Here is a 6,423-nt window from a genome sequence, read left to right as displayed (position 1 = left end):
GACTCCCTTTCAGTTCCAGGAGTTAATTGGTCCATCTGTACAATAATACTTTACTGTCTTAATTACTATTGCTTTCTATTGTGTTTCTAATTATGTTCTTTTTCTTATGTGTCTTTGTTATTTTTTTAAGTTTACCTATTTATCTGAGAGAGAGAGTGAGAAAGAGAATGCGTAAGGGGGGGGGCAGAGAGAGAGTAGAGAGAGAGAACCCCAAGCAAGCTCCATCCTACCAGTGCAGAGCCCAATCCGGGGCTCGAACTCATGAACCATGAGATCATGACCTGAGTCAAAATCAATAGTCGAACACTTAACCTACTATGCCACCCAGGCACCCCCAGAAAATACAATTCTTGATCACAGGGTTGGGAGTTCAAGCCCCACATTGAGTGTAGAGCTTACTTAAAATAATCATAATCATAATCATTATCAATAATAACAATCCTAGGGGGGCACCTGTGTGGCTCAGTCGGTTAAGCGTCCAGCTTCGGCTCAGGTCATGATCTCATGGTTCGTGAGTTTGAGCCCCGCATCTGGTTCTCTGCTGACAGCTCAGAGCCTGGAGCCTGCTTCAAATTCTGTGTCTCCTCCCCCTCTCTCTGCCCCTCCCTTGCTTGTGCTCTGTCTCACTCTCTCTCTGTCAAGAATAAATAAACATTAAAAATTTTTTTAAAAATAATAATAATAACAATCCTAGGAAAACCAAAACATAATGAACAAATTTCTAAAGATTGTATATTTTACCAAAACTCTCATAAGAGGAAAAAAAAAAAACCTGAATAGTTCTTTAAATAAGGTCATTCGTAACTTATTTATATCAAGATAACTTATTTTTTAACATAACAAAGGGATTGTTAATTTCAATACATAGCCCCTCTCCGTACTCAGTGTACATTTAAATCCAAAAGGATTATTATTAAAAAATTTTTTTAATGTTTATTCATTTTTGAAAGAGAGGGCATGAGTGGGGGAGGGACAGAGAGAGAGACACACACAGAATCTGAAGCAGGCTCCAGGCTCTGAGCTGCCAGCACAGAGCCCGACGCAGGGCTCGAACTCATGGACCCTGAGATCATGATATGAGCCAAAGTCGGACACTTAACCAACTGAGCCACCCAGGCACCGCCAAAAGTAAATCATTTTTAAAATGATATTTTTATGAAAATCTTCACTGATTTTCATAACTTGACTTTTTCTTTTCTCTCTTTTTTCCAACAATGTACAACACTCATATTTTATGAAAATCAAATATATAGTCTCACACTGAAGAATGTTGACTATGATCTAAAAGTCAAATTTAGCTGCAGTTTGATTTTATTTCACAGATTTTGCTATACAGAAAGAACCAGATGTGCTTTGCGATCAAAACCCAGAACAATCAAATAGGAACCATAGTGATGATGAATGAAAGGGAAAGAAAAAATGGAAAGAAAGAGAAGGGGAAGAAAAAAAGGAGGAACTAGAAGAGAAACTGGAAGAAGAACAAGAAATGGAAGAAGAAAATGAAGAACAACATCCCCAGGAAAGATTAGTCAGTAAGCCCCTCATGGACACTCTCTGGGCAACATTTAAGTTAAACAAATGCCCCACAACGGGAGATAGCCGATCACTTGCATTTGAATTTAATATGACAGTAAAACAGGTATGACAACATATTTCTTCCTTGACGGAGTCACCTGTGGAGTATTTTTACCCAGACAAGCCAATACCTTATTCCTTGATTCATCACCTCCCCACCTTATTTTTTTGCAGATAAAGCAGTGGTTTCATAAAAGGAGGAAGAAATACAATAAAGTGATGTACAAGAGGAAACATAAGAAGAGACCTAAGAGGTAAGAATGTGTTATATGTAGAATACTTGGTTGTAAGGAAGTAAAAAAAAGGAATTTATTGACTTTTAGAGACAGATTGTGTTTCCATAGTTATTGGATTTCCCATAAACTTTTCATGTTCCACCATTCCCACTTGGTTCCGACTACAGGGTTGAATACTGGATGTCGTGAGAGGTCAGATTGCCGTCAGATATGGCCCAAGGACATGATCATAGTAAACTAGAACTTCCAGATTATAAATAATGGAAGATAAAAGGGACACCATTAGAAACGGTCCAAAACAAGCTGGCAGAACAAGGGCTAAGGGAGCCATTGGGCCGCAATGAAACTTGGAGATACATGAGTGGCTTTGCAAACAATGTTTCCTTTGCTGGTGCATTATTACAAGGATTCAAATAGGGATTTGCTGCATTTGTGGTAGCTGTAGGGGCTGAATATGACCTGGAGTCCCAGAATAAAGATAAGAAGCATTACTGAAGATAATACCTGGAAGCATCTTAAAGGCTTCTTATCCCTGTTATAAAAATAAGATTTCTTGGGGCGCCTGGGTGGCTCAGTCGGTTAAGCGTCCGACTTCGGCTCAGGTCACGATCTCACGGTCCGTGAGTTCGAGCCCCGCGTGGGGCTCTGGGCTGATGGCTCAGAGCCTGGAGCCTGCTTCCGATTCTGTGTCTCCCTCTCTCTCTGCCCCTCCCCCATTCATGCTCTGTCTCTCTCTGTCTCAAAAATAAATTTAAAAAAATAAAATAAAAAATAAGATTTCTTCAATGTAGCCTACTCATTTGTGTGTTTTTCATTAAAGAATACTAGTAAGATTTAATAAAGTAAGAATACATGTTAAAAAAAAAAAAAGCGGAGGAGGGGAGAGTGCCTGGGTGGCTTAGTTGGTTAAGCATCTAATTCTCGGTTTCAGCTCAGGTCATGATCTCAGGTTTCCTGAGATCCTGCCCTGAGTCGGGCTCCATGCTAACAACGTGGAGCCTGCTTGGGATTTCTCTCCCCTCCTCCTGCCTCCTCCCCCCATCTCTGCCCCTCCCCTGCTCGTGCTCTCTAGTTCTCTCTCTCAACATAAATAAACTTAAAAAAAAAAATAAATAAAACTTTTCACGTTCCAGCCAGTGACACAGAGAATCATTGATTGTCCTTGTCCTATTTGTTATTCTGCTCAACACACAAAAATGCATATTGCAATGACTGCATTTGCAATGGAGTCATATTATCAAATATATAACTATGGCCATTAAACGTTTATTGATCGCACTATAGAATTAATAATTTTGTCTTTTTTTGTTCCTTAGATGCTGAATATTTAGGACGCTTGTCTTTTCTGTTACCTATTGGCAGCACGTCATGAGTGGAAAAACTTAAGAACAACATCAACATTTTTCAAAGTATTAGACTAGCTTGTATATAGAATTTTTATGTATTATTTATGTAGATGTATGTAGACAATTTTTAATGTATTACCTCACTTGATCATCACCCTACACCATAAATGAGCAATCTGAATTGCTGGGAAATAGTGTGATTTTATCAAGGCGCCTGGGTGGCCCAGTCGGTTGAATGTCTGACTTCCGGCTCGGATCATCATGTCGAGGTCCGTGAGTTCAAGCCCCTCGTCGGGCTCTGTGCTGACAGCTCAGAGCCTGGATCCTGCTTCAGATTCTGTGCCTCCCTCTCTCTTCCCTCCCCCACTCCCAGTCTGTCTCTCTCTCTCTCAAAAATAAACATTAAAAAAAAAAATAATGCGATTTTATCAACAAGTACCACTTTCTCTCTTTTTTTTCAGCCCACCTCTGAAGTTGCTATGGGCCACTGCTCCGCCCAGTGTTACTGATATTGTAAGAACAAGTCGTGTTTAGGGGCGCCTGGGTGGCTCAGTTGGTTAAGCCTCCGACTTCGGCTCAGGTCATGATCTCACAGTTCGTGAGTTCGAGCCCCGCATCAGGCTCTGTGCTGACAGCTCAGATCCTGGAGCCTGCTTCAGATTCTGTGTCTCCCTCTCTCTGCCCCTCCCCTGCTCATGCTCTGTCTCTCTCTGTCTCAAAAATAAATAAACATTAAAAAAAAAAAAAAAAAAGAACAAGTCGTGTTTAAAGTCCCCTTTCTGCAGAGGCGCCCGATGCCAAAATCCAAATCTTTGACCGGAAGTGGAAGAAGACAAAAGTGGATGAGTTCCCACTGTAAGGCCGCATGGGGTCAGATGAATACGAGAAGCTCTCCTCTGCAGCCCTGGAGGCTGCCCTTATTTGTGCCAACAGGTACATGGTGAAAAGCCAACACATCCACGTTTGACTCCGCTCTTCTCCATCATCCCCATCAATACGATGTTTCCTGCGTTGGGGCTGACAAACTCCAGACGGGTATGTTGGGTGCTTTTGGGCAGCCCCAGGGCACGGTGGCCAGGGTCCACACTGGCCAAGTCATCGTGTCCATCTGTACCAAGTTGCAGAACAAGAAGCATGTGATTGAGGTCCTAGAAAGGGCTAAGTTCAAGTCTCCAGGCCGCCAGAAGATCCACATTTCCAAGAAATGGGGCTTTCCTAAGTTTAATGTGGATGAATTTGAAGACATGGGGGCTTAAAAGTGGCTCATCCCAGAATGGCTGCGGGGTCACACGCATCCCTAATCATGGTTCCCTGAACAAATGGTGAGCTCGGCACTCTTGAGAACCCCAACGGCACTACCCCCTCCTTATTCATGCCCATCAATAAATCCTACTTCCCGTAAGAAAAAAAAGAGAGGGGGGGGCCTGGGTGGCTCAGTCAGTTAAGTGTCAGACTCTTGATTTTGGCTCAGGTCCTGATCTCACAGGTTCATGAGTTCAAGCCCTGCATCGGGCTCTGTGCTTGACAGTATAGAGCCTGCCTGGGATTCTCTCTCCCTCTCTCTCTGCCCTTCCCCCGCACTCTCTCTCTCTCCCTCTCAAAATAAATAAACTTAAAAAAAAACATTTTTTTTAAAGAAAAAAGTACCAGTCCCTAAACATCTAACCCTCAATTTGTGCCTGCATCTCTCAGCTACACATGCTGCATTTTTGGTATTAAGCTGGGAAATATTCGAGGCTGTATCAACTTGTGTTTTATATGTGGTGTTTATATACTCATAATGCTCTCTATTGAAATACCAATGTGAGAGTATTTCAAATTTCTTATACCTTCTTCTCCACCTCCATAACTTTACCTGTTCACCTCTTTGAAAAACACTTTTTTAAAGAATTTTATTACTTTGTTTTTTATGTTTATTTATTTTTGAGAGAGAGAGAATGCGAGCAGGGTTGGCACAGAGAGAGACACAGAATCCGAAGGAGGCTCCAGGCTCTGAGCTGTCAGCACAGAGCCTGATGGGGGGCTTGAACTCACAAACCCGTGAGATCGTGACCTGAGCCGAAGTTGAACGCTTAACCAACTGAGCCACCTAGGTGACCCTTTAAGGATTTGATTTTTATTTTTAAGTAATGTCTACACCCACTGTAGGACTCGGACCTACAACCCTAAGATCAAGAGTCGCATGCTCCACTGACCCAGCCAGGTGCCCCCACCTCTTTGAAATTTTTAAATGTGAAATTAGTCAGAGAAAGACAAAAATCCTATGACTTCACTCATATGAGGACTTTAAGAGACAAAACAGATGAACATAAGGGAAGGGAAACAAAAATAATATTAAAAACAGGGAGGGGGACAAAACAGAAGAGACTCTTAAATATGGAGAACCAGCAGAAGGTTACTGGAGGGGTTGTGGCGGGGGGGGGGGAATGGGCTCAATGGGTAAGGGGCACTAAGGAATCTACTCCTGAAATCATGGTTGCACTATATGCTAACTTAGATGTAAATTTAAAAAAATAATTTTCTTTCAATATATGAAGTTTATTGTCAAATTGGTTTCCATACAACACCCAGTGCTCATCCCAAAAGGTGCCCTCCTCAATACCCATCACCCACCCTCCTCTCCCTCCCACCCCCCAAAAAAAATAAATTAAAAAAGATTTTTTTCCCATTAGAGTAAGACAAAACATGACTTTTTGGTTATCATCACTGATGGCTCAGGGGTGTGATAGAGTTATAGGTGAGGTCAGGGTTTCTTTTGAACATATTATAACTCAGAATAGTAGCTTAGTAGTTTATGTTAAAAGCTGTACCAAGGTTACGTCTACTAGATGGAGATCATCCCGGGAGCCCCTCTCTGGGCACCGGCCCTAACTGGGAACAGTGCTCAGAAAACAGCTCCCATTTCTACTACTGCGGCCTTGATCAGCAACCTCTTTATTTCCACAGAGACACCGAAGGCCATGGGCCCTGCTGTTCAGCGGTGGCTCTGGGTGCTGCCCTTCAAGCTGGGGAGGGCTATGCCCTGGCCCCCACCCCTCTTGCAGGGTGGGCTACAGCCCCGCCCCTCATCCTGCCCCCCTACCCTGACCTCCCCAGGCCCTGATCTCATGGCGCCAGAGTTGCTGTTGGCTGGACCCCGGAATCCTGAGTGCCTGAGTGAGAACTCCTCCCAAGCTAGGAAAACTGTCATCGCGGAGCCACGCTCCCATGTCCCAGGCCAGGGTTTCTGCCCAGTCCTTGTCCTCTTTGCCCATTGTGCCTGAGGC

At 43.1% G+C, this 6,423-nt stretch overlaps 1 pseudogene; it reads left to right on the top strand.

Annotated features, from left to right (window-relative positions):
• Positions 1–3,418: 3,418 nt before the first annotated feature.
• LOC102952183 lies at positions 3,419–4,413 on the top strand (annotated as a pseudogene).
• Positions 4,414–6,423: the final 2,010 nt, after the last annotated feature.

This window comes from Panthera tigris, chromosome B4 (genome assembly GCF_018350195.1).
Source record: "Panthera tigris isolate Pti1 chromosome B4, P.tigris_Pti1_mat1.1, whole genome shotgun sequence".
NCBI classification, from domain to species: domain Eukaryota; kingdom Metazoa; phylum Chordata; class Mammalia; order Carnivora; family Felidae; genus Panthera; species Panthera tigris.
The sequence above is the reverse complement of the archived record's forward strand: the minus strand, read 5'-3'. Positions and strand labels throughout refer to the sequence as shown.